Genomic DNA, 19,486 nt, shown 5'->3' on the forward strand with positions numbered 1-19,486 from the left:
TGAGGTAGGAACACGGTGGGGTGGGGATTTTATTTTTTTTTATTTTTTATTTTTTATTTTTTAATAATAACTAGTTTTTAGCTTTCTTAATTATATTAAATTTTCAATATATATTAACCATTTATAGTCTAATTCTCTATATAATTTATATAATTGTTATATATTGTATAACATAGATTATTAATACATAGTTAATACTTATACTGTATTATAATCGATAATATTAGGAAGTTATAGGTTAACAATGACTGAAGACTTCACTGTTTACCGGCTCTGTATCTTGGGAAAATTCTTTTTTATTTAAAATTTATTTATTTTTTTAATTGCAATAACATTGGAGGGGTGGGGATTTTAATATGAGGACAGATAATAAAAAGTTTTTCTTTACTCAGGATCCTAAGATTTAAAAGCAAAATAATAATTTGGTGACTTGAGAACAGACAACAAAGTGGAGATACATCACCTGCCAAAATGCATATCAGATAATTTAATATAAAATCAAATAAAAGGCAGGTATCACAACCCAAAAATTCAAATTTAGAAAAATTATTATTTTTTTCACTTTCTTAAAGCAAATTCAATACAATTCTAATTCTCATTTTCCCCAATGTTTTGGAAAACTCTCTTTACAACATTAGTAATATTATCCCTTTCTCTCCTTTCTGAAGGTTACTTAAAATCCAAGAAAACCCATAAAATTGGAAAGATCTTTGAAGCCAGTGTTTAGAGTCAATGCCAGTGTCTTAAAGGAGACAACACAGGAAAAAGTAGTCCCATTCTTGCACAAGCAAACACGCCTCACAGCTTGGAGCATTGGGAAAGCACTGTCATTGTTATATTGAGTAGGATTTAGGATATATTTTGCTACAGAAATAATCATATTATAATCCCATGATTGCTCATTTAATATAGAACCTTCCTAAAATGTGAAATGATATAAGCCTTATTTTATTTTTGTATAATAGGCAAATCTAAGAGTTGGACTAGATTACATAAGTGTATGTTCCTCCAAATAAACAAAAAATCTGCATGAGATGTTTGGCTAGTGTTTATTAACCAAGTCTGAAGGACACAAAAATGTTTGGAAAATTAATACTGGGATATTAATCAATCAATATGTTTTATTCCTATTTAGTTTTGAATACCTATAATAATTATGCAACGTGTGATAATTTGATAAATACACTCTTCCTTTGGTTTACCAGAATTTGTAATAAACAGAGAATTGATATTAGTGTAGAATAGCTACATTATTTTTGTTATTAATACATATATATTTAATACAAGATTTATATTTTTATTTATATATATATTTTTTTTTTGCTAAGGAAGATTCACCCTGAGCTAACATCTGTGCCAATCTTCCTCTTTTCACTTGAGGCAGATTTGCCCTGAGATAATATCTGTGCTGATCTTCTTCTATTTTTTGTATGTGGGCCGCCACCACAGTATGACTGACAAGTGGTATTGGTCTGTGCCTGGGACCCAAACCTGCAAACCCAGGCTGCAGAAGCAGAGTGCACCAAACTTAGCCACTAGATCACAGGGCCTGCCCCAATAAACATTATTTTAAAGCTAAAATCATACGTTATTCCTTGATAGGAGAATTATTTATTCCCAATTCTCTAAAAGAAAAAGACATATGTTGACCTAATCTAGCACTTTCTTTTCTTTTCCTCTCAAGGGACTGTTTTCTGTATTAAACTTTTTTTGTTATTTGTTTGATATAAGAAATTATCACTGAAGAAAAGCTGTAATGTTCAAAATCCTCTCTATTAAAAGTAAGTATCATTATTGTTTATTTGAAATCATAGAAAAATAACAATTATTCCAAATTGAACTCAATGATAGTTAACTATCTAGATATCTCTTCTTTCCACAGAAAGCATATTTATTAAATCTCAAAGCACTCAGAACAAAAGAAAGTCTTGCCTGAGCACATTTTGGCAGCAAAGTACGCAATTTACTTAGACGTTAAGGATGTTTTAGTATCGGGTCTCATCAGTGATTTCGTGCTGTCATTAGAGATGCCTGCCTGCGGGGCCACTGTCACCATGCCATGCATTTCTATTATTCATCTGACTAATTCTTTTCCTATGTTTGTTTGTGTTTCTCTTTCTGGATTTCCCAGTAACTGTATATTTTTTGAATTCCTAGTCGCCTATCCTTTTGCTGCTTTTGCCTCTGTATTTTTTTCTTAAAAATGTGAGAGAAATTTTGGAAATATTTCCTATCAAATATTTTATTTTCAATTGTATTTTCACTGCTTGCTCATTTTATTATTCAATTATGATTACAGTATCTTCTAAAATATATAGTAAGTATTTTCTTAAGTTTTTTTTGTTTCTTGATAACCCAACCCAATATTATTGGACACTCATGCTTTTTGCAATTTTATTCTGTTATATGCAAAATGCAAGAAATAATCGTCTACAGAAAATGTTGCATGTATGGCTAATTTTGTCTTCATGAACAATTTAAAGTTTTTGATACATATTATAAAGTTTCCTGTGTGAAATTTGGGTCAATCTACAACTCACTTCACATAGATTAAAACTGATATGATTTTTCTGTTTTGAAATTTACTGGGCAAAGCAAAAATGATATCTTATTGTTTCAATTTGCATTCCTGTAAATACTCCTTGTTTGAATAGTTTTCATTACATTTTGTATGCACAGGATAGCCAAGAACATCTGCAGACTTATGACAGAAGGTCAAAGCAAGGTCGGGGTGCTCCACTGGCCAGTTATGAATTATACTGAACCAAGGCTAATTCTGAGTTCATTTCGACTCCTTGAATTTACTAACTTATTAAAAATACTTTATTTTATTTTAAATTAATATGATGTTGTGTTCTACCAAAATTTATATCTGCTCCAAGGTTGTGATTTTGCTTGGCAATTTCAGGTTATCCGCCTGTAGCCACATATTCATATTTTCTATGTTCAACCTTTAGCCATATATTCATGTTTTCTGTTCCACCTATAGCCATATATTCCCATTTTCTATGTTCCCAATCATTTGAATTGATGAAATATAATATATTCTGCTTACTTTATATGCTTAAATACAACAAAACTTAAAGGAAATACAGTGAGTCATATCAACCTTCAGTTCTTTTGCGTGTGTATGTGTGTGTGTTTTTGTTAACGTTTGGCACCTGAGCTAACATCTGTTACCAATCTTTTTTTTTCTTCTCTCCAAAGCCCCCCAGGACATAATTATATATTCTAGTTGTAGGTCCTTCTAGTTCTGCTATGTGGGATGCCACCTCAGCATGGCTTGATGAGCAATGCTATGTCCACATCCAGGATCCAATTGGTGAAACCCTGGGCTGCTGAAGCAGAGCACATGAACTTAATCACTCAGCCACAGGGCAGGCCCCTCCAGTTCTTTTGTTATTCAGGTACCAGTTCAACATAGACTCTCCCATGTAAAACACAGAAGACACGGCAGATCCGGGGCCCTGTGCAACCCAGGCAGATCCATGTAGACATGACAGGATTCCTCCCTCCACTGCATAGCTCAGCTGCAGCTCTGTCTTTGAGGGGATCGGGCTTCCTCAATAGCTACCAGAGGGCTGGAGAGCACAACTCCAAACTGCAAAGATTTAGCACTCACTCTGTGGGACAAAATTGACCACTGAGAATCAGGAGACAAGAAGGAGCTGGCAGCTTAACACTTCTCAGTTACTGTGAAGACTGTTCAGAGTTGTCCTGATCCCTCAACGGGCTGTGCATTCTCAGGAAGCTGTGGCCAACTCAGTAACGCATGACCTTGAAGTTTCTTCCCCTTCTTTCCTAACTCACCCCTCCTCCCTCATCTCTTGCTGCTTTGAGTCTATATTCCCAATAGGTTGTGTGGTTTACAGAGCCCACTTTCGAGGGACACTAGGCTGTGATAATAGGTCACATCATAATCACTTCTTTGTATACTCCTCAGCTCTCTTTCTTCTTTAACATCATCATCCCATCTTGCCAAAATTGTAACCCTGGTTAGACGCAAACTTGCACTTGTCCCATTGCCTCTGCCCACTCCAAACCTGCACTTGTGCCATTTAATATGGGTGGAGGAATGTATGAATCAAACTTCATTTTCCATTTCAATGTTCAATTTAATTTTAAACACATATCTGTGAACCTCATTAGGGAGCACAAATCATCTTTGCATCTGTTATCACTGATGACTAGGATGGTCCTGCCTAAATTCAGGCCTCCCCGCAAGTGTACCAAATCCCACCCCTCCTCGTTTACTTACTTATAGACATTACTCAGCAAGCCTCTCTTTATTTCACATATGATTTTTTTTTTCATAAGTCTTCTGGATATTTTCCATCAGCATGCAAATATAATCTTTTTATGTTCCATCTTATAAACAATACAGACAAAACACTTCCTTGACCCTGTTTACTCTCTAGATATGAACTTCTCCCTCACTGTAAAATTCTCAAAAGATTTGTTTCTAGTTCCTCTTCTTCCATTCTCTCTTTAACACATTCCAATGAGGGTTTCTCCTCCACCATTCAGCTGAAACTGGTCTTGACTACATCAGCAATGACTTTCAAGTTGCAAAATATAATAAGCAACTATATGTCATCAACTTTCTTGACTCAAAGAGCAGCAGTGGCTTATTTCCTCATCCTTTGTATGTTGTTTTTTGTAATTTTTTAGTTTTTTTTTTAACTTGGTTTCTAGGACATCAAACTCTCTGTTTTAGTTCTGTCTCAGCGATTGCTCCAACTTAGTCTCTTTTGATTGTTTCTTCTCTTCACTAACTAATGCTGCAAAGTATAAGTTGGTGCTATAAGTCCCCAACACCGAGTCATTGACTCTTTTCTTCTTGAACTGCACTCACTCATTTCCTTGGTTATTTTATCTAGAGTCAATGGTTGCAATAAATTCTGAATGATGATGAATCTGCAGTTTATAACTCCAGCTCACTACTCTCCAGCCTAAACTCCCTATTTGTTGATGTAACTTTCATAATACCAGCTCTTTTTGGTCATATGATAGATATCTCTAAGTCAATGCAACCAGAATTTATCTCTTATTATTCAGCTTGAAACCAGTTCCATCCATCATTTCCGGTGAATAGTCCAAAAACCTTGGAATCATTCTCTCTTACCTATTTTTCACACCCCACATGAACTGAGGTGAATATAGTCAATTCTTGTTACTCACAGTAATATGTTCTAAAAAGTTGCCAAAAACTTTGAATTAGCAAATATTGAACCATTGCTCCTGGGGGAAGTATACAGTTAAATTCCCATAAGCATCTAGTCACAACACTGTTGTCCCCTGATCAATAAATAACCTTATTTTACGTGTGTTTCTGTTTAAAGATATCTTATTTAATATATATTTTTGATTCATTAACATTGAACTCAGGCCAACAGCTCAAAAACTCATACCTGAACCAAGTTTATCTAACACTGATATTTTCTCTGTAACCACCTCCTGGGGCTTAGAGACACGAGGTAACACTTCAGCACTGCACTTGGTGGCCATTTTAACAGCAAGATCACGAGTAAAAAGCACAAAGATGTGAAAACTACGACACTAAATAGACCGTGAAAGAAGACTCGTTTACAGTATAACGGCTGAAACAAGAAAGCAGAGCATCATCTTGTTTAATCTCAGCTGGAAACTTGCACATTGGACAACGCAAAGTTTTCTCCACTCTACTCGTGTCCACAAATGACGGTGAAAGCCCCTTCCACCCCTGCATTGATTGGGTGGTTGCAGGCAAATTTTAGTGAGGAGGCCAATTTGTAAATATGGAATCTGTGAATAACGAGGATAGACTATTTTGAAATGGTACTTTCCAAAAATAGCTGGAATGTGAGCATTCATTACCAGTCAGAATTATAATCTTCTCCCACCTGGACTATTCAAGTAGACTCCTTTATTTTCCCCCCATCCAACCCTTTCTTCTATACCGTCTACTCTCAAAACAGCTCCATATGTAACTTATCACTAAGAAAGCAAGAAGAAAAAAGGAAGAAAGAAAACACTGCTAATTATTATGGTAGAGCACCTTAAATTATGAGTCACTCCAGTTACAGAGATGTTAAAATTTGGGAAAAATGTGTTTCTTAGTACTAAATGAAATACAGTATGTTCCATTTACTTTACATACTTAAATAATCAAAATCTAAAGGATATACAGTGGGTTATATGCATCTCCTCCAGTTCATTTTTTATCCAGTACCACTGCAATCCCCTTTGATCATCTTGACTACAGAAAGTGTGGCTCTTCACCCATGGCATTGCCATGTGATGCCCACATCTTATCTCAATGCCCTAAGTACCAAGTCTCTGCCTTTTTTTATGTTCTTACCAGAGTGTGGAATTTAGGAATTTATCGATTGTTTCCAGGGCAATACTTCTTTTTATCATCAATATACTTTGAAATAATGCTGTCTGGGGATGTGTCTTATGCTAGTTCTTTATCTATTTGACTTGAGGATTCTGTGGGTCTTTGTCTTTATTCTCTTTACAGAAAGAATTGTAGGTATCCATAAAATGTTTTCTTAAAAAATATCTTTGAGAAAAATCACTTTCTACTTAAAGAAAATTCAGTAATTATATCACCAAAGCAAAAAATCTGTTTAATACCTTTCACAGCAGTAGCTTCTGGATTACATGCAGTTCAAAAACTTCTTGGCCGAGTATTATATGTACTGTCCTGTTAGGCCTCACTACTAAGGCCTAAGGCTGAGTTATGACCAAAGGCATGCATATAATTTACAAGTAATCACTTAGTGAAACTAGTTAGATTTCACTTTTTGTGCCAGTTTAGTGTCAAATATTACTTCCAATTACATCCCATAATCTCTATGAGGTTTTAACTATGATTAACTGCAAATTGCCATTTTTTAATGAAGGCGAATTAGTCCTTAGAGGTTGACATGTACAGCTCCAGTAGATGGGATTCAACTGAATGCAAGAGGCAGAGGACAAATGGCAGTAGCAATAAATCAATTGATAGAAATACAACTTGAGTCAATTAAAATCAAATAGTAACCTACTTAAATTTGCGTAGAGCTTAATAGGCTTCTTGTCTAGAGATTCTCTCTTTCAGATAAAAAGGCTGATTTTATATGACAGAAGTTGAATCTAACCTGCCTGAACTTATTTGCTCTCTTATCTCTTGTCTTCTCCTTCCCTTCCTTGCTCCCTTCTTTCCTTTCTTCCTACATTTTTTTATTCATGTGTAGTGGCTAAATGCACATGCTCTAGAAACAGAGAACTTTGGTTACATTCTGCTATAAATACTTACTAGTTGATGTTGGACAAATTTTTAATATTCCTGTACCTCAGTTTCCTAATATGCTACATGGTGGTGATAAATTTTTCAAGAGTTGGTTAGGATTTTCAGTATTAATGCAAATAAAGAGCAGAGTGCAATGCTTGGCACGCAGTAACTGCCCAGTTAATGGTAACTAAAACATTTTGCCACAAGTAAACAGTATGTGGATATCTTTATACGTTTTATCATTTGAATGTTGACTATTGTTTTAAATGACATAATAATTTTTATACATTAAGTGTTTCATGTTGCTTTAATTTACTCACTGTCTTTTGTTTAATTTTTCTTAATTTCGTACATTAACTCAAATCCCCTTTAAAACAAAGTGATGCTGAAAAGATGAAATAAGCAAAAGTAAAACAGTTTTCATAGTTTTAGTGACCTGTTACATATAATGTTAATAATAATAAGTATTAAGTACTCACAATTTGACAGAAACTATGCTAAGTGCTTTAAATAGATTTGCTAATTAAACCCTCACAATGATATTATGAAGTCAATGTTAAACACACTGCTTGAGGATATATAGATGTTCTTCAAACTTGTTTTTTCTATATGATTTCCTGTGCTTTCTTATCTCTAAATATGTACACAATATTTTATAAAAGCCACCACTGGGGCTGGGCTCACGGCATAGTGGTTAAGTTCGGCAAGCTCTGCTTCAGCAGGCCAAGTTCACGGGTTTGGATCCTGGGCATGGACCTACACCACTCATCAGCCAGGGTGTGGTGATGACCCACATATAAAGTGCAGGAAGATTGACAGGGATGTTATTTCAGGGCTAATCTTCCTCAAGCAAAAAAAAAAAGGGGGGGAAGGTTGGCAACAGATGTTAGCTCAGGGCTAATCTTCCTCAGCAGAAAATATATATATAATAATAATTAATTATTTTTTTAAAAAGCCACTATTCTCCAATTCAAGTTTTTCCTCAGCATAGTTTATTGAATTATGTATGTGTAAATTCAAAAATAAGTTTCTCAGGTTCGTTTAGCTGACAAGTATTCTTTCCAAATAAAATTTTGAGTACTATTCAGAAAAGAGACAAAAGAATAAATATCAATGGTCCCTAAATAGCTACATTATATTTATTGTGCTCTTTATATGTGTAAGGCACTCTATTCTACTAAAGGTTTTGCCCATCCTCTCCTCTCCATTCCTGCCAAAGTTCTGTGAAACAATTATTGTTATTGCCTTTAACCTATTAAGTAAAAGAAAGAACTCCAAGAAATGTGAGTAATGTTCCCAAAAGTTGCACAGCTCAAAAAAGTTCCAGGTCTATTTGATTTCAAAACCCATGATCTTAAGCATGAAATACACCACCAGTCTCAGCCTGAGTTCCCCAGAAAGCAGAGCCTGAGACAAAATTATGCGCTACTAATTTACTGGGAAGCATAAGAAAGCATTCTAGCTGTACATGATCAGACAGCAGACAGTTCTTATGGCATCTAATTCATCAGAGGCCGCAGGGAAACCCCAAGATGCAAATTAGCAGTCAAAGTGACAGACATGAAGCAAGGAGTATTGTCAGTGAAACCTGTCAAACGACACAGGGCTGCTGCAGTGGTGGCTGGAGTGACATCCATGTCTAACAGCTCAATGTGGTGTGTAGTAAGTGTTTGATAGACCCACTTTCTGTTTCACTGATGAGTTCATAGTCTAAAGAGTTCCGAATATTAATTGGAGAAAACTTAAGTGTCTGACATGTGGGTTGGATGGTGACTAACAAACTGCAAGAGTGAAACCTGTGAGCGTATACAGCAAGAAAAGAGAATGATGTCTCCAACATTCATAACCGGCAATGAAGAAGTGCTTTCCATAATACAGGTATTCTGAATAGAGCAGAGAATATCATCTGGATCTTCTGTTGAAAACCATAGTGTTATGGAAAAAAGCATCAACATGAAATTATAAAACATTTTTAATTCACTCTTCTCCTGGGTTCTAAGAAAAACACGATCTAAAGAAAATACAACTGTTTCCTGGGCAATAATGGCAATATAGGCTACCCACTTCAATTCATAATTTTTCTGTTGATATATAAGCAAAAGCAAAAATTTAGAAAAGAGAGGGAATAAAGATAATTTGTCTCTTCCTAATACTGTTGGTTCTTCTTTCTTAAAAACAAAACAAATGTGGTAGAAGACAACGCACCAGAATCAAGCAAAGTTTAAAAGGTGGACTCAGCATATTTCACTGCTTAATTTTCTTCCAGTTAACAATACAGTGAGAAAATATGAATTTCCCATAGATCTAGGAAATATAAATATATTATGAGCTCTCATTCAGTGTTTAGCCACTGTAGAATCTGCAAAATTTGTACTTACAATATAATATACTTCTGCTAGAGTTGTTACCTGAGGATGTTATTTATCAGTTATTTTACGACTATACTTTAGTGATCACTTTATTCTTTGTACACAATGGTTGCTTCTTCCTTATATGAATAAGAGTTTGCTTTCCAAATCACTATCAGAATTTTGGTCTTAAACTGTGCTGAACTATTTTTGGCAATGAATTATGTCATTTTATTTTATTATGATAATTCCCAAGTGTCCCTTTGTATTTGCCCATATTAAACTCATGGGATCTGTGAGTAATATTAAAACTTAGTTCTGGAACTACTGTCCCTCCCCTGTACGTTAAATTACTAAATAATACAGGTTAATTAAATATTAATTTAAAGATAGAGACATAAAGCAAAAATATGAATGCAATAAAATGATATAAATGTTAGTAAAATAGGTGTTTTCTCAATTTTGTACCTGAAAATAATTTACATTGTTGATTTTTCATAGTAAATGTGACTTTCAGGTTTGATTAAACTTTGTTCAGAAGTTCTTGAGAATTCTACATTGTTATTGCTTAATTATACCATTTTATTTACTCTATATAATAACTCTTTAGAGTAGTTATTGACATTTCAGAGTGGAAGTATCTAGGGCTCTAAAGCTTAAGTAACATTTACAAAGTTATACAGATAATAAATGGTGGAGCTAGGATTTTCCAGTCCAAACGCATCATCGACTTCACTACAACACAAGCTGAGATTAAACTGTGCTTATGTGGCAGCTCTCTATAAGCAAGTTGCTTTTTTCTCCTTAAGGTTGTGTTTTTAGTAAGTAAAATAAATAAATCCAGAGAAACAACGATCTCAGCAAAAGCCCAGTCTGTGCTTATAAGACCCTTATAAGACATTGGTGTCAAACACACACACACAGACACACACACGCCTCAAATAAAAACAGCCCTGACAAAGCTTATAGTGATGTGAAAAAACTTACTGCATTGGAGAAAAGACGGAGAAGTACCCTAGGATTTATCCATCATGCAGGCCTATGAGAGTGCAGAAGGCAAGGAGACCACTCAAAAGGATATCTACCTGGGCTGGGTGGGTTGAAGAAAGCGTGCTGGCGGAGACAGCATGCGGATTAGAAACAAGGAAGAAGTTGCTAAAGCAGTGGAAAAGAAGAGGGGTGGGCGCAGGGTCAGAAGGAACAAGAACACACATTCATGACAACTGGAAGAGGATGTGCCGACTCATCTTCAGGTAAGAGAGGAAGATCTTTTCAGCAGAGAAGGGACCTATCAGATATGCACTTCACTAAGACTGAGGAATGGAGGTTGGCCTGTTGGTCGTTTAGAGGGGAGTGATGATGGAAAGCACACATGTAGTAGGAGTGGCACAAAAGCAGATCAAAAAGTATATGCATCTGGCCTAAGATATGGATCTCATTAGACTAATTATTATAAAAAACACAAATTACACTGTTCTACACATATTAATTTATAATGTTTAATTATTATAACAACCCCAAGGATAAAGTACTTTTATTTTTGGTGAGGAAGATTGGCCCTGAGCTAACATTTGTTGCCAATCTCCCTCTTTTTGCTTGAGGGAGATTGTCCTCTATTTTGTATGTGGGACGCCATCGTAGCATGGCTCGACGAGTGGTGTAGGTCCACACCAGGGATCCAAACCCGCAAACCTAGGCTGTCGAAGCACAACGTGCCCAACTTACCCACTATGCCACTGGGACAGCCAGGGATTAGGTACTTTTAATAAACTTTCGCTTGTGGGAGAACTGAGGCACAGAGAGTTGAAGTAACCTGTCTGGGTACCTGCAGTTAATGAGAGGACGCAGACATGCTAACCCAGAAGGCTGGCTCTAGAGTGCATGCTCTCAACTCCTCTCCTTCTCTGCTTTTCTAGACGGCAGGTAGCTTGGGGGTAGCTGTATTGCAGTCAGCCAGTCACACAGCTTCTTTGTACATTGGTTGCCCTGAAAGTAAAAGTGGGTATGACCATAACTATTTACCTGACCTTTCCATTTTTTAAGATCAGTGGAGAGTTTAATATATTCAAAATTAGATTTCACTAATAGAAGGATCAGTTACTAATATACTGCTTTCATTCAGTCATTTAAAAAATATCTCAAGCATCTGCTATAAATTCATCAAACTCAAGCCATGCTCATCCTAGGAAGCTATACTTTTCCTCTTTGCTACCAAATATCATTCCCTTCAAAATATTTCTTAGTAACACTCATCTGAAACTCAATTACAGATCTCCTTTATCGTATTTACTCTTTACAGGCAAGCTCTGATTTATAAGCTTAATTGTAATCCCCTTAGAAGCTTGGAATTTAATTTTTGTTGTTGATATCCTTAAGTAGATATCTAATATGTATTTGTTAGTAGAAAAATTCTAAACAATTCATTTTATCTATAGAGTAATTCACTGTATAGACGAGGGAAATAACTGGAGCATCACCAACAACACATGGGTCACTTAAGGAAATGTATTCTGTTGATGGTAACTTCATAGTTGCTGATAAATGTTACTGACAGCTATTATTCTAGCAGCTTCTGTGATTATCTATCCACCTCTATATGAATGTACTTATGTATGTATCTAAACTATGCATCTATGTCTAGGGTAGCAAGGCAATAATGAATAAAGATGGCAGGCTAAGCAGATACCACCTGCCCAAATCACATCCTCTTTCATACACGTGATATTTTAAGTAGAGAATAAGTTGTTTATAGTACTACATGATAAAAAAGTTTTCATAATTTCTCTAAATAGAACTCAGCCCAATTTGAATTGACAAAGGAAAACACAGCCTGAAACATGGAAGAAAAGATGTGTAGTGTAGTTTTATTACGAATCTTAAAATACAGAGTCTATGGATAAAGAGTGTAGAGGTGTGGAGTCTGGTCTTGTGTCAGTCATCAGGGGGAACAAAAAAGAATCTTTTCAGAGACAGGACTGAAAGTCTTTCCCTATCCCTCCTTGGCACAGACCAGGGGTGGCGGCAGCTTCTGCTCAAAGATAATGTCCTGGGACCTGGGTGTAGCACTCGCAGCTATCTCAAGATCTGAGCAAACTACACTGGTTCAAACACATGCAACACATGTCCATCATGCTTATTACACAAATTATGGATTTTAGGAAAAGCGTTTCTTTAGAACAAATTGATAAAAATTAGATGGGTTATGTAAAATTTTTATGTTACTGCACTCTTGATGAAAATGTTGGTTTATTACCCTTTTCCCCATCATGAAGTTATGCACCATAAGTAATAGACTCATTGCAATGAAGAAATAATTTTTCACGCATTCTATAGAGAATATTTCTCAGTAATCTTACTCATCAGAAATCTGATTAAAACTAGCAAGAGTATAATAAGCCGGAATCTTGAATCAATTACACATGGCAACTTTGCTATTCTCCCAGTGCAAGCATAAAACTGCCATTTAACATTGCTAACATTTGAAGTCTTTGAAAAAGCAAGCTGTTTTTAAAGGTTAAAAAAAATGCCTTTTGTATTCTTTCCAGTAATTTGTGCATAATTAAATTCATATAACTTAGGCATGTGCCATTTTTCTGACAACGTAATGAAATTATTATGAAATTAATATTAATATAAACAAATGTAATTCCAAGAGACATGTCCAATAAAATGCACAGATATACTTGATTCTGTCATTCATAATACATCTCTTGATTAAAATGAATTAAGGCAGTTTATCATAGAATGACATACATTTTAGTCATTCTCATTAGAGCTAAATATGGTTTATAAATTTTAGATAAAGTTTGAGAAATTTTATCTTCAACCACAAGAGTCTCAATAATCTTTAAGATTATGGGAACATTGATTAGTTGTTTTAAAGTTTTATTAATTACTTTAAGTTTCAAGGACTTAGAAGTAATCATCTGAGAAATCAGAATCACTTATTTGCTTTTTTTTAATTCTTTATGATACTGAGACAAATACATAAGATATGTTAATCTACTGAAGTTTTATCTTTTTTTTTTTTAAAGATTGGCATCTGAGCTAATATCTGTTGTCAATCTTTTTTTTTTTTCATCTTCTCTCCAAGGCTCCCAAGTACATAGTTGTATATTCTAGTTGTAGGTCCTTCTGGCTCTGCTGTGTGGGACACCAACTCAGTATGGCTTGATAAGCCATGGTAAGTCTGTGCCCAGGATCTGAGCTGGCGAAACCCTGGGTCATGGAAGTGGAGCACATGAACTTAACCACTTGGACATGGGCCGGCTCCCAACCTATTGCATTTTTGTCTGAAACAAAATGATACTAAATTATGATACTGCTTTTATTTTCCTCTTTCTAGAGTCAACTCAATTCAGTTCAATAGAACAAATATTTAGTATATTAGCATATTTATAACCCAGAGTCTTTCATTTCAAGAAGGAGTTCATAAAACCCATGAGGTGATAAGCAGACTTGTGAGTCAGAAATTACAGGACTGTGTGCAATATCAAATTGTCAGTCTCAGGTTGACACACAGCTGTACCTGCTTGCAGACATGTACACATCACACACACACACACACACACACATCAACAGTAACAAATATCTGCAAAAATCCAACTCCAAAAACAACTTTGTGTCACTTATTCTCTAAGTGATTTTAAGCTAAGCTAGAGTCAGGGCCACAAATTAGATATATATTATTTTGACATTTTTATCTTATAAAACTTAAATCTGCTGGAACATGGTATAGTATAAGTAAATTAATAAATACGTGAGGCATAAGTAGTATTATGATTTCCCATGAGATTTCCTTAACTCAGGCCTCTGTTTTTGAGTGTCAAATGGTACTGTCATTGCATGCCTTTACATGGCTCCAAGGGAAGATAACTTAGCAAGGGGGCCCTCTTTTTTTTTTAACTCATTCATAATATATTGCTAATTTCACATTTTTTAAAAAAATGTTATCTGTGAGGCGTGAAAGTCTATAATTTAAAATCAAAATTTAGGAACTGTGAATATCTATCTAATTATGATAGCACATGGAAAATCTGTTCTTATTTTGTATGTACAGAAAGAATTTTAGTTACCAACACAGAATTTGTATCAAAAGTCATAAATTAGTTTACCTTTGATCCACTAATTCTAATTCTAATAATTCATTTCCAAGTGATTGAAGATGTATGAAATATTTTACTCAAATATATACATTTAAGTGTATTTTAACAGGGATGAAAGAAGACAAAATCTCCAAATTTTATAAATAGCAGAGAGGTTAAATGTATGATAATACACCTAACAAATAAATACTACAGATATGTAATAAAAGGATTTAGACAACTTTTTAATGAAATGGAAAAATATTTATGAAACATATACGTTTACATATGGGTAAATGTGTATATTTTAATGTGTTTAATTATATACATATTTATATCTTTTTAAAGAGAAAGCGAAATATGAGACCAGAAAATAAATCTACCAAAATGTCTACAATATGTATGTTTTAACCTCTCTGAAACATGAGTGCACTTTAATATCAATGAGATTTTATAATGAGTGCCAGGTAATTGGAGTCATGACATAGATGCATGAAAATCTTCCTTAGCACCTTCTGGTAAAATCATAAAACTGTCAACGTCAAAGCTGCTTCAATTTCATGAAGTATGGCTTCATAATTAGATCCAAGGTGATATTTTCCTTTGTATTTTTACCCAGACTTTTCAAACAATTTGAACAATTTTTATAAAGAGAAGCAATATTAGTAAATCCTATAAAAACAGAACATAAGCACAAAACGTGAACAAAACAGTAAATTAAATGTTGGAAAATCAAAAAGAGGGGCAAAGCAATTATAATAAAATACTACTTATTTTACTGTTTTTGAGAAAATTAGTGACATAACATAAATAGGATTGCAGTAAAAATGCCAACAAACTCGGTGTCAGATTCAAGGCCTGAATAACCCTTACTAGCAATGAGTTTGATCAAACCACTATTACTCTCTCTTATTTAGTTTTTTCATTTGTAAAATAAGGAGATACTAATCTAACTAGGTTTGAGGAAGTTTGTAAATTAAATCACAGGTGTGAAAGTTTTTCAAAATCCTAATTTTATAGATATCTATGTTATTTCTTTTGCCTTACTTTTAAAATAACATCTGAGGTCATTAAATAAAAAAAAATGGTGTGGATAAATTCTCTAAATACTTGGAAATGTTATAAACACCCATTTGGAAATGACTCCTGATTCATCCAGATTCTGAAAAGTATTAGTACCATGAGGTTCACACCTCAAGAAATGCCAGTTTTCTTTTCATATTTTTGTGAGATAACTTAAGTAACATGAAATTCACCCACTGTAAATCTACAATTAAGTGATTTTTATTAAATTTATAGAATTGTGCAGCCATCATCATGATGTAGTTTTAGAACATTTTCTTCATTCCAAAAATTTCTTCCTGTCCCTTTGCTGTCAACCTCCACTCCCTCCCTAAGACTTTCGGATCATTTGATCTGCTTTCTTTCTCTATAAAAGTGCCTTTCCTAGACATTTTGTATAAAAAGAATCATACGGTATGTGGCTTCTTTCACTGGATAATATTTGGAGGTTTATACATGTTTTGTAGTATGTATCAATAATCTGTTCCTTTTTATTGCTGAACAGTATTTCATTGTATGTCTATACTGCATATTTTTAGCCACTCACCAGTCAATGAATATATTATTCTTTTCAGGTTTTAGCTATTAGGAATGAAGCTGTTATATACACTGACATTTATGTCTTTGCATAGACTGGTGTTTTCATTTGTTTTGGGTAGATTCTTAGGAGGAAATTATTATGATGTATGATAAGTTTATGCTAAAAATGTTTAAGATAAGCTGCCAAACTCTTTTCCAAAGTGGCTGTACCATTTTGTATATCCACCAGCGCACATGAGGGTCCCAGTTTCTGCCCATCTTCACCAACACTTGGTATTTTCTGTCTCACTTTACTATACCCATTCTAGCCGGTGTGCAGTAGTATCTTATTTTGGTTTTATGCGCATTTCTCTAATGACTAATGACATTGAACATCTCTTAATGTTCTTCTTAGTCATTTGTACATCTTCCTTAGTAGAATATCTATGAAAACCATTGGCTTATTTTAATTGGATTGTTTTCTTATTGAGTTATAAAAGTTCTTTATGTATTGTGGATACAAGTCCTTTATTGGATATGTGCTTTGCAAATGTTTTCTACCAGTCTGTAGCTTGTCTCTTCTCTAACTTAGTGGTCCCTTATGAAGAAATTGTTTATATTGATGAAGTGTGAATTATTAATTTTTCTTTTTATGGATTTTCCTGATGAAACTAAAAAATCATTGCCAAAACCCAGATCATGAAGCCCTTTTTTCCTGTTCCTTTCTAGAAGCTTAATAGTTTTAGGTTTTACATTTAGGCCTATGATTCATTTTTATTTAATTTCAGTATATGGTATGAGGAAAGGGTCTAATTTTATTATTTTTTCTGGTGGGCATTCTGTTTATCAAAGTATTTTTATTGAAAATCAATCAGCCATAAGTGTGTGGTTTATTTTTGGACTTTCAATCTTGCTCCATTCATCTATTTGGCTATTCATGCACCAATGCTATGCTGTATTGATTATTACGGCTTTATTGTAAGTTTTGAAATCTGGTAGTACAAGTTCTCAACTTTGTTCTTCTTTTTCAAAATTGTTTTGAATATTTTAGATACTTATCATTTTCATATAAACTTTAGCAAATTTTTGAAAGAATATATACAACTACACACTGAAAATATACCATCAGTTGCTTTCACTTGTTCTCATGAAGTAGTCCACTGGTTTTGCTTCTATTTTCTCTCCAAACTAGTTGCAATCTAACTTCTCTTCTATCTCTGATGAATCTACTCTTCTAAGACCGTTTACTTCACAGTAAATAAAGTTAAGAATGTCTTATGGCTATTTATGTTCTTTGATCCCTAATTAAAATTTTCACATATAATTCTTTACTCTTCCTAGGAATTCAATATTTTCTTAAGTTTATGGAAACTAGACTGACAGGAATCTCCTTAATCCTAAGAAAGGTATTTTCTCCTTCTTAGATGCCCTCCCAGCTCACCCTCTCCCAACAAAAAAAAAGTGCGCTCCGAAGCTTAGTTCTTTAACTGCTTCTCCTCTTGGTTTCACTGAAGAGTTCTGGTGGATGTGGATTTTCGCCAAATGCCAAATGGCTAAGGAAAAGAGTGATAATAAGCTGAAGCCAAGCCTTATTCTATCATAGCTATGGACTTCTGCAATTCTGTCAAAAGTTAATTACTAATGCAATTTGATTATTTAAAAATTGTATTAAGCTCATTAAAAAATTGACATTATAGTGCAAAAGAAAAGAAGAAAGAAAGAAGATGATTGATTAGGATTGTGAGCTACTAAATAATTCCTGTCATCACTCTGCTACATATCTCCATCCTAAAAACAGCTGATTTTTAGCAGAGATTGGTGAAGAAGTAGGATTTGGGGGCTAGCTGTGTCAGGATAGGGTGCTCATGAGTTGCTGACAAATTAGGAAATTTCTTCCTCTTCAATGCTATAGACTAGAAAAAAGAGTTTTCAGCTTGTGTAAAACTCCTGTGCACAAAGACTTGTTTGATAATGATGTTGCAATACCCCATGAAACAATGTGATAAAGTAAAATTTTCTACAATACTTGAATTAGATGTTGTCTAAGTATTTTGAGAAGTAGACTTAAGATAGCTTTTTAAAATATAATATTGTATTACATTATAAATATTATACAATATTATAAAATATAACTTTAAAAGAATTTTATATACTTGCTACCTTATTCAACTGCTTAAAAAAATCCCACATCTTTAAAACTTGGCTCAGGAAATCTGTTAATGGAGCAATCTAATTGGCTTTGAAAATAACAAAATCGTATGGAATTTTCAGCTACATCTTAGATATTATTTCTTCTATGTAAATTTCAACATCTTTTTCAGAACCTTTCCCAAAAAACTGATTTTTCACTGGAGCCTCCAGAAAGAACACAGCCCTGACAACACCTTAACCATACCCTAGCAAGACCCACGTCAGTCTTCTGACCTACAGAATTAGAAGATAATAAATTTATGCTGTTTTAAGCCACTAAGTTGGTGATAATTTGTACAGCGTCAATGGGAAACTAACAGATTTTGCTATCTGAAGGTGGAATGCTACTGTAACAAACACAAGAATGTGGAAGTGACTTTGGAACTGGGGCATGGGAAGAGGCTGAAAGAATAGTGAAAAACATGATAGAATAAACTAGATTGTCTTGAACAAAGTGTGAATGAAAGTATGAATGTTAGCTCTGCTGGTAAAAACGTAGTAGGAAATGAGGTGCATGTTACAGAAAACATATATCACCATGAACACACGGTTGGTCAAAGTTCGAACTTGAAAAGCATTGCCAGGGTGCTTAGATGGAAATGAGCTAGATGTCAATGGAAACGGGAGGAAAGGGGATCCTTGTTATATAGTAGCAGAAAGCTAAGCTGAATTGGGGCCTGTAGTTACATGAATAACAAATTTTGTAAACAGCGAACTTATACATTTAGCTGAAGAGTTTTCCAAGCAATGTGCTTGAGGTTTGCTATGGTTTCTTCTTGCTGCTTACAGTAAAATGTGAAGAAAATAGATAGAAGACGGCAATAATTGTTAAGGAAAAAGGAACAAGTACTTGATGATTTGGGAAATTCTCAGTCTACCCAGATTGCAAAAGTTGCTAAAATTTAGAGATTCATTGTCAAAAAACATATGCTCTGCAGAGACAGCCAAAAGTGTAGAAGACCTTTAGTTCCTCAAAAGGGTCAAACAATCAAAGGAATCAGTTACACAAAGGGCTATTTGAAGAG

This window comes from Equus caballus, chromosome 2 (assembly GCF_041296265.1).
Source record: "Equus caballus isolate H_3958 breed thoroughbred chromosome 2, TB-T2T, whole genome shotgun sequence".
In the NCBI taxonomy this organism is placed as follows: Eukaryota; Metazoa; Chordata; class Mammalia; order Perissodactyla; family Equidae; genus Equus; species Equus caballus.